Source organism: Saccopteryx leptura, chromosome 3 (genome assembly GCF_036850995.1).
Source record: "Saccopteryx leptura isolate mSacLep1 chromosome 3, mSacLep1_pri_phased_curated, whole genome shotgun sequence".
Taxonomy (NCBI): domain Eukaryota; kingdom Metazoa; phylum Chordata; class Mammalia; order Chiroptera; family Emballonuridae; genus Saccopteryx; species Saccopteryx leptura.
This window is the reverse complement of record NC_089505.1, coordinates 297,916,039-297,926,103: the sequence shown is the minus strand read 5'-3', so window position 1 is coordinate 297,926,103 and position 10,065 is coordinate 297,916,039. Positions and strand designations below refer to the sequence as shown.

Genomic DNA, 10,065 nt, shown 5'->3' with positions numbered 1-10,065 from the left:
AGAGCATCGCCCCATGGTGGGTGTGCCGGGTGGATCCCGGTCGGGCACATGCGGGAGTCTGTCTGACTGTCTCTCCCTGTTTCCAGCTTCAGAAAAATGAAAAAAAAAAAAAAAAAAAAAGATTTTGTCACAAAAAAAAAAATTCAAATCACATATGTGTAAACATTTAAGGCTAAAGCTGTTTGTGGCAGAGATATCTGTAGTTATCATAAATCTCAGACTCAAATTCTTCCAGACACGTGTTCTAAAAAGGATGTCCCTCTTAGGGTTATGGTATAATCAGGGGGAGGCTAACAGATTTTTGTGCGTTCTCACACCGTGACTGCACCATTCAGGTGGTGCTGGTCTGTAGTCTACAGCCTCCCTGCTGCAGAAAGGCTGGCTGCCCTGGTCTGGCTTCTCTGGACACGGCTCAGCTGCCCTGCAGTCTCCTACCCACTCTCTGCAGCCAGGGCGGTTGCTAAGTAGCAAGCAGTGCTTCTCTGCCTGGAGACAGGCAATGTTTCAAGTGCTTCTTGCTCTGGACTCTCTGCCTAATGATAAAGAGTTCTGATTAAGCAATATGGTCATGCTTTTATATTAAATCTAGCCAATGTCCTTGATATAGTCAGCATTTTAGTAACAACACATCATTGGTATCAGGACCATGACATATGCTAGGTTTGCCATATTATTCCCTGATCAATTTAAAAATGAGCAAAGGACCTGAATAGACACCTCTCTAAAGAGGACATACAGATGGCCAATAGAAATATGAAAAGATTCTCAACATCACTAATCATCAAAGAAATACAAATTAAAATCACAGTGAGGCATCACCCCACTCCTGTCAGAATGGCCATCCTCAATAAATCAACAAACAACAAGTGATGGCAAGGATATGGGAAAAAGGGAACCCTCGTGAAGACTGGTGCAGCCACAGTGGAAAACAGTACGGAGTGACCTCAAAAAAGTTAAAGATGGAACTGCCTTATGACCCAGTGATTCTACCTCTGGAAATATATCTAAAGAAAACCAAAACACTAATTTAAAAAAATATATGTGTTCCTATGTTCACTGCAACCTCATTTTCACTAGACATGATTTGGAAGCAGTCCAAGTGTCTATCAGTAGATTAATGAATAAAAAAAATGTAATACATTTATACAATGGAGTACTACTCAGTTGAAGGTAGAATGCCTAAATAAATGCAAGAACAAACAAGATTAAATTTTGAATGTATTCAGCTACTAAATGTTTGCCGAGGACCCCTGCCTCCTCACCCTTGAGCTTCATGCCACGGTGGCGATTGGTGATTCAGTGGTCACTAGGGAATATCCTTGTGATGTCAAAAAGATTCACAAGTGTCATTTTCAGATAAGGCACTCGGTGGGAAAGGTAGAAAGTTCCAGAATCATTGAATGCCCTTTTCCTCCAAGAAATTTGGTCTAAACTGTCTTAATTTCTGGGCTACTGTTGTCAGCACTTCTTGCTCCTTTAATCCTTTATTTTCACTATCTTGGGTTTCTGAAAATTGATGTTTTCCTACACTGCAGCAAGCTCCCTACCTATTGCACATTTGAGCTTAATCCTTGAATTATAAATTGATTCTGAATGTAGGTCACTCTTCTAGTGCATGTGCTGCCAAAGCTGGAAGGAGCGGCAGCAGAGCCTTGGTCAGACGCTGAGTCATTCAAGGCTGGAGGGTCTTCCAACAAGACTGTCCAACACTCCTGGACCAAGAGTTCAGAGGGCCTCCCTCTTCTAACCCCAGTCTAAGGAGCCAGCAAGAAGCATCATGTATTCATTAATTCCAAAAAATGCTGAGCACCGCCTTAGCATCAGGCACTCACAGGCCAGGGCAGGAATCCTGCCCTAATGCTACCTAAAGCCCCTTCAAAGAGACAGGAAAGCCATGACTGATGCCAGAGGTCTGAACACAGCTGTGGATGTGGGCTGTGGGAACACCCAGGAGCCACCACTCACATAGCTAAGGATGGCTGGAGATAGCTCAGTAAGTGCTTTCAATAAAAGAACAAACCTAAGACTATACTTTCAGGGATCATTTCTATAGTTTCTTACTAGAGAAGTTTCTCTGATCGTGTACAGCAGTAGTCCCCAACCTTTTTTGGGCCACGGACCGGTTTAATGTCAGAAAATATTTTCACAGACCGGCCTTTAGGGTGGGATGGATAAATGTATCACGTGACCGAGACAAGCATCAAGAGTGAGTCTTAGACAGATGTAACAGAGGGAATCTGGTCATTTTAAAAAAATAAAATATTGTTCAGACTTAAATATAAATATAACAGAAATAATGTAAGTTATTTATTCTTTCTCTGCGGACCAGTACCAAATGGCCCACGGACCAGTACCAGTCCGCGGTCCAGGGGGTTGGGGACCACTGGTATAGAGTACCCAAAACCACGAGGAGGAGTTGCAGTGTTCTCTCCTGAGCGTGAAGCTGGCTCTTGGTGTTGCTTGTGCAACTGTCTTTTGCCATTAATGATCATTCTTCTCTTTCTTTGGGAGAGTAAGATGGAGAGGACATAGTCTAAGTGGTAAAAAAAATAAAAAATAAATAAAATAAATAAAAATAAAAAAAGAACAAACCTGTCAAAGATGTCCAGGAGTTAGCCAGGCTGCAGGGCCAAGGGTGGAGATCAGGACGCCACAGGAGGACTGCTCCGTCTAGGAAAAAGGATCGGTCTGGGGGTGTGGCAGGAAGTGGAAGGCAAAGGATTAACGTAAAAGAAAGAGCAAAGAGGTACTGGTGCACTTTCTGTTGAGTTTGAATTTTATCATGAAGATTATTGGAAGCAGAGTGACATGAAGAAACGGGCTCTTCAGAGAAACAATTTAGCAATGGTGTGCAGAGTGGTAGGAGAGGACGAGAAAGAAATGGAGAACTAGTCACATGGCACTGTCTTTACCGGGACAGATGTCATTAAAGTCTGAACTAGGGGAGGCTGGAGGGAATGAAGAAAATAGAAGAGATTCCGAGCTTCCATTAGAGATGGAGAAAGATAGCAATTAAAGAGATAGACTCAGAGGTCAAACAACCTGGATTTGGATCAGCCATGTGTTTAGTGGGAACATCACTTCAGCACTCTTTATTCTTATAATTTTCTTTAATTTTGTAATTATTCTTATTCAAAGCATAATTTTAAAAAACCACCTGTCTGTAATCTCACCACTCCAAAATAAGCCACTACCCCAGAGATCACTGCATATTTTTGTACTTTATATTCAGCTTTTTAAAAAAATCAAGATCATACCCTACAGTTGCTCTGCAACCTACTGAATCGAAGCCAATTATACTTTTTTATTTTAAGAAATTTTGAAACTGCAGCTAATTTAATAAAAGAAAAATGTTTTACAACTGACAGTTGTTTTGTTATATGGGTTCAAGCTTTCCTTTTAAAGAAGAAAAGAAATGCACTCAAAGCCCCAGCCATTCCATGAGCCTAAGTATCACTCCCTCTTCCCAGACAAGCGCTATCATAAATTTGGTATAGATACTTCCATGTTCCACACAACTTGAAACATGCACATGAACTGGGAATAACATATAACAATGCTGTGTGTGTGTGTGTGTGTGTGTGTGTGTGTGTGTGTATTGTCTATACATACTATAAATACAGTAAGTATGTGCCAGGAATGGGGCAGGATCTGGAGGTATGTCAGTAGATAAAATAAGCAACAAGCTAGCCTTCACAGAACTCCAGGCTGTCTTAGCAGCAGTAACGGGTACTTTAAGGGGTTACCTAGAGAGAGAAATGGCTCTTCAACTGCTAAGATGGTCAAAGTTAACACTTGGGCAAAGAAAGAAATTGCCTGAAAATGTTTTGTGGACAGTTCTTCTGTCAGCCAATGACTGAGTGCAGAGTGTCTTTCATTAGCCCCTCCAGATCCTCTCCCCCAACCTTCTCCACCCTGCTATCATCCATGGCACTTCAACCGGTGTGAACCCCAGGATTGGGTACCTGTGCTCAGTAGTTCCCGGTAGCTTCAGAAAATAGGACATCAGGTTGGAGAGAAGGAAAGGAATGGGGTCAGGGTATTAATTTTCCTGGCCCCTTCTTTCCAAAGTTTCCTTGAGCTAATGGTGGTCCTTTAAAAAGGGGGCACTTCCTCTCAGGACACCCCCTATCCACAACTCCCTGCGTTCAGGTCCCAATAGCCACACCTACACTTGTCCCATCAGACCTTAAGAGTCTCTGCCACTGACCAGGCCTGCCTGCACTGCCCCAGGGGCTCTCTGAAAGGGCTTGCTTGCTTATCTTGTAAATAAACAACCCCTTTTGTGTAGGTGGCTGAATAAGGACCAGAGATGTCCCCAGAGCCTGTAAATGTTACCTTACAAAGAAACAATGTCAGCAGATGGGATGAAATTAAGGATCTCGAGATGAATGATTATACTGAATTATCCAGGTGGTCCTTAAATGCAGTCTCAGGTGTCCTTAGGACAGATGGAAGAAGACTCAATGTGACCATATGACCACGGAGGCAGAGACTAGGATGGAGTAGCCACCAAGGCGGGAAAAAGAGAGGACCAAATCCTTTTCTGGAGCCTCCAGAGGGAGTGCCACCCTGATGATGCCTCCATCTCAGTCCTGTGGGATTGAGTGGGACATCTGGCTTCTAGAGATAGGAGAGTAAGTTTCTTCTGTCTTGAGCTACCAAGTGTGTGGTAATCTGTTACATCAGCCACTAGAAGAAAATATATCTTGTGAATAAATCCTCCTACATTTTCTTGATTATCCTGATATCACCCTGTTAATCTTTGATGCAAGGTTCTTAACACAATGGTTTGTGGAAGAGTAAAGTCCCCAGTAGTGCATATAAAATTGTGAGTGTTCCTACGTAAATCTTTGGCTAAGAAAGAGCTCCTTAGCATTTATTTGACTCTCAAAACAGTCTGTGTCCCCACAGGTTATGCATCAAATTACAAGTACTCACTGGACCAGTGGCAAAGACCCAGAGCTCCTGATTCCACAGGGAATCTTGAGGAGGCAGAGCCCATGGGGCCGGGCCGTAAGAACAGTTGGATTTTATATGACATTTATCCCCTTGGACTTGATGCAAGGTTTCTCTAGTGTTTCAGAATTCTTTATTACTCTGACCTACTTAGTATTTTGCCCTGTATCAAGAATACAATCTCTTATGTTATAGGAAATCTTTGTTTAAATTCAATCCATGACTTTCCTGCAAAAATTTGAGCCAGCTAAGCAGCCCAGAAGGGGCAGCTCAATTACACACAGCCGCACACCCGCCTACAGAATATTTGGACGCTCTTTCCTACAAGTGTTCACACATCTATGTATTTATTCTTGTAGTTGGAGGAACGGAAGTGAGGATAAATAAGATATAGTCTTTGTTACAAAATTATCAGTCACTCGGTTATGGACTTCATAATAATGGAATAATGGTCCAAAGTAGACAATAATCGCCTCTGTTAAGGGATCAGGAATAGGGATGTTGCCAAAGGGAGATGCCAAAGCAGCACCACAGATGCAGAGTAAGCATTTGCCAGTCTGCAGCAGAAAGGTCCCAAACTGGAACTATCGCCTTTGGCTTTGGTTTGACCAAGTCATGTGATCTCTGCATCTTAGATAATAGGTCATAAAATCATGTTACTGGGATATGTTTGGATATACTGCGATATGTTGAACCATTCACATATGGATGGACATTAGGGTCATTTCCATGTTTTAACTATTACAAATAAAGCTGCTATGAACAATCATGTGCAAGTCTTTGAATGGGCATATGGATTTCTCCTGGGAAAATGGCTGAGAGTATGCTTCACTTTTTAAGAAACTACAACCTGTATTCCAAAGTGGTCACATCATTTACATTGTCACTAACAGTGTGTGACAGTTCAAGCTTTTCCACATCCTTCTCAACACATGGTATAGTCAATCTTTTCCATTTTAGCTATTTTAATCAATATGTACTAGTATCTCCTTCTGGTTTTAATTTATAGTTCCCTAATGAATAAAGAGAACTGTGTTTATATTATTTATCATAAAGTTTTATATTATTTATCATATTGCTTATATTATTTATATAGAATTTATATATATATACACATATATATCACATAATTTATATATATAGCATATTAGGTATACTATATTATCATGTACATTATACATGCATATATTCTATAGTAAAGTGACTGTTTAAATGTTTTTCTTTTGTTTATAAAATTCTTTAGTTAATCGGGATGTGTGTCTTCTTATTAGTGAACAGTTAAGTGTTCTTTGCTTATTCTAGGTACGTCTTTGTTGGATATGTTTTGCAAGTAGTTTTTTCCATTCTGTGGTTTGCCTATGTACTTTCTTAACAGCTTATTTTAAAAATAAAAGTTTTGGCCCTGGCCGGTTGGCTCAGTGGTAGAGCATCGGCCTGGCGTGCAGGAGTCCCGGGTTCAATTCCTGGCCAAGGCACACAGGAGAAGCGCCTGTCTGCTTCTCCACCCCTCCCCTCTCTTTCCTCTCTGTCTCTCTCTTCCCCTCCCGCAGCCAAGGCTCCATTGGAGCAAAGTTGGCCTGGGCGCTGAGGACGGCTCCATGGCCTCTGCCTCAGGCGCTAAAATGGCTCTGGTTGCAACAGAGTGACACCCCAGATGGGCAGAGCATTGCCTCCTGGTGGGCATGCTGGGTGGATCCCGGTCGGGCACATGCGGGAGTCTGTCTGACTGCCTTCCCGTTTCCAGCTTCTGAAAAATTAAAAAAAAAGTTTTGATTGTTGCTGAAATCTAATTTGTGTGTGTGTGCATGTGTGTGCGTGAGCGTGTGTGTGTGTGCATGTGTTCTGTAGAGGTGAGTGGGAATGAAGCAGGAGAGATAATCTCTCCTCGACTCAGAAGAGAAGGTGGTGAAAAGAAAGGTAGTTCATATGACTGCATGTAGGTTTAAGAAAAGGAACTTTAAAAACATAAATTATAGTTCAACATGTCTCTGAATAATAGGATATAAAATTATGCCACTATATGGAAGGGAGAGAAATGGGAGATAAAATTATAGACATCTCAAGAAGAATAATAACTGACTTTATGTATAAAACCTCCCTTGAAATTATACTTCTGAGGACATTGAACATCTATAACAAATTCTTTCTTCATAAGTGAGCAAGTAAAAATGTAATTAAAGTGCAAGTTGAAGATTCATATAAATATTGGCTAAAATCCAAGCCCTGCCTGTGACCCAGAGAATTTTATTTACTATCTCACTGATAACAAAATGGGAAATTCAGCAGTTGAGATGGAGGCTATAAAAAAGGATTTTCTTAGAATTTCTTTTTAAAGTCTCTATGGATGCAGACTTCCCTAATCAAAATTCCAGAAGGAAGTTTTGGTAGAAATTGAAAAATTGATTCTAAAATTTACATAAAACTGCAAAGGACTAGAAAAGCCAGAACAACCTTAAAAATAATTTGATGAACATATGCTACTAAATTTCAAGATCTACATATAAACTTACAGTAATTGAGATAATGCTGTATTTGAATATAAAGATAGACAAATAATTCAATGGAACGGAATAAAGGTCCAGGAAAAGACTAATACGTAGACAGTCCATTGTTTTGATAATCTGATTTAACATATTATAACAATGGATAAACAAATGAAGAGTAGAATTAATTCCTACCAGTATCTCAAATAATAAAATTAACAATATAAAAATTTGAGATGGATTATATATATAAACATACAAGTTAAAACTATAAAGTTTTTAGAACTATGTTGTCCAATATAATAGCTACTAGCCACATGCGGTCATATATAATTAAATTTAAATTAATTAAAATTAAGTTTAATTTAAAATTTTATTTCTCAGTCATACTAACCATATTTCAAATGCTTAATAACCAATATAGCTCAAAGCTATAATAGATAAGACAAATAGAAATTTCATTGGAAAGTGCTATTCTAGAAGACAAAAGAAAGTCTTCACAAGCTTGGAGCAAGCAATGAATTATTAAGTAAGATACAGAAATTGCCAACAACCAAACTTAAAACTCAATAAGGTAGACAAAAACATCATCAAAAGACGCTGTCAAGAAAATGAACAGACAAAACACGAACCAAAAGAAAATATTCACAACACATACATCTGAAAAAGAATTCTTTCTGCAGAATCTATAAAGAACTACAATTCTATTTGTAAAATGGCAAACAAGCCAATAAAAACAGAGAAAACACTTAGACAACTCATCAAAGAAAATACACAAATGACGAAAATGTATACAAAAAAAAAGTGCTCAACATCATTGTTCATCAGAAAAATAAAATTGAAAACCAAAGACATCACTAAACACCCATTATTGTGGCTAAATTGAAAAAAAAAAATAGACACGCCTGAAATTGAGGAGGATGTGACATGTTCAGCACTCTGCTGTTGCTGACAGTCTCAAATGGTGCAATCATTTTGGAAAACTGCTTAGCCGCGGTATCTTATAATGTTAAACATAAAGGTCTACATTCATCCCATAAAATCACTGTGTGATGGCATTCACTTTGGTGAATAAGACACAAATGCACTCTTCCACGCAAGTGTCTCTGGCAACTTTATTAATGTGAGACCCAAACTGGAAACACCCAAATGTTCTTTAATAGAAGAATGAATAATCAAGTTTCAGCATATCCATACAAAGAAATAGTATTCAGCAATAAAAGAGGGCAAAAAGCTCATGTACAGAACAACACAGATGAATCTCAGAACTTTTTGCTGAGACAAAGAAACCCTACATGAAGAATATACACTGTATGATTTCATTTATATGAAGTTCCCAAAGAGACAAAAACAACCTAGGCCTTTGAGTGGAGGACATTTATTGGAAAGGGGCATGAGTGAGTTTTCTGAAACTATGGAAATGGTCTATATATCTCTTGAGGTCATGTGTTCACAGGTAGAGGCATTTGTCAAAAATCACTGAACTACATTTATCATATGTGCCTTTCACTGTATGCATATTATGTTTTGGTTAAAAAAAATGTTCTGGAGGGATAAAAAGGTGTGAAGGTATATTCTAAGTGTGCCTTTCCTCTCAGCATTCTCAAGGACTGCAGCTCTACGTATGCATGTGCCCAGCCCACCCATATCCAAGTGCCCTTCTAAAGAAGTTCATAATGGAATACCACATTATCAAGTCCATGTTAGACATAGAAATCTTGCCTCCTGTCATCTCCAAAGCCTCATCTAGCAGAGCCCAGCCTGTCCACGCTGCTGCCTTTAGTCTAGTGAACATCACTCATCACAAAGAGTTTGACAAGCTCAACAAGTTTGTCATGAACAACAAGAGTTCTTCTTGCTCCAGAAACAGCCAACTCAACTATTAATCATCTGGGAGATCAAAAACTCTACTTTCTCATTCCAGGCTGGTAAACCTGACCCCAGACCTCAGCAGGCATCTTAAAGCCTACTGTTCGTTGATATTTTTTTCTTGTAATCTATAAACCTAACAATAAATAAATAAACATGCTCAAACATTTACTTTGCATTTGATTTATTAATTGCATTTTTAGACACATTGTTTAGTTTTCAAGTGACCTGAATAAACCAAACATATATTGACATCAAGTAGGTTGCCATGGGAACTGAATGCAGCTGCACATTGAGATTTATGAGCAAGTGATTTAAGAAACCCGGGAGCAAAGGATGAGTTTGATGGTATTTTGGACCATCAGGACATATGCCCACCTCCAGGGCATATCAAAATGTAATAAAGCACTAAGTCTTGAAGTAAGGGGTGATTATTATACAGTGAACAGTAGTTGAAGGAATAAAGCATTTTCTCCTTAATCTCTGATTACCAGGATATGAATTGTGATATTAGTTTGTTTGATGGAGATATCAGGTCTGGATTCTCTCTGTGTTTACTCATTAGGTCAAAAGACATAATAGTTTGAAAATCAAGTATATGTTTTATTGACAATATTAGTTGCTCTCAAAAATTGATTAATAGTGAATAGAGAGAGAGAGAACCATAAACTTAGAATTTAAAAATCCTTAAAAGCAACTCACCAATTAGGGTTCAGTGACCCCTTGATTCTTGGGAAGGAAGGACCTCATCATG

At 39.2% G+C, this 10,065-nt stretch overlaps 2 pseudogenes; both read left to right on the top strand.

The window, feature by feature from the left end:
- The first annotated feature begins 2,022 nt into the window (after positions 1 to 2,022).
- LOC136401802 (small nucleolar RNA U3) lies at positions 2,023 to 2,112 on the top strand (annotated as a pseudogene).
- Positions 2,113 to 2,344: 232 nt separating this feature from the next.
- LOC136401798 (small nucleolar RNA U3) lies at positions 2,345 to 2,542 on the top strand (annotated as a pseudogene).
- Positions 2,543 to 10,065: the final 7,523 nt, after the last annotated feature.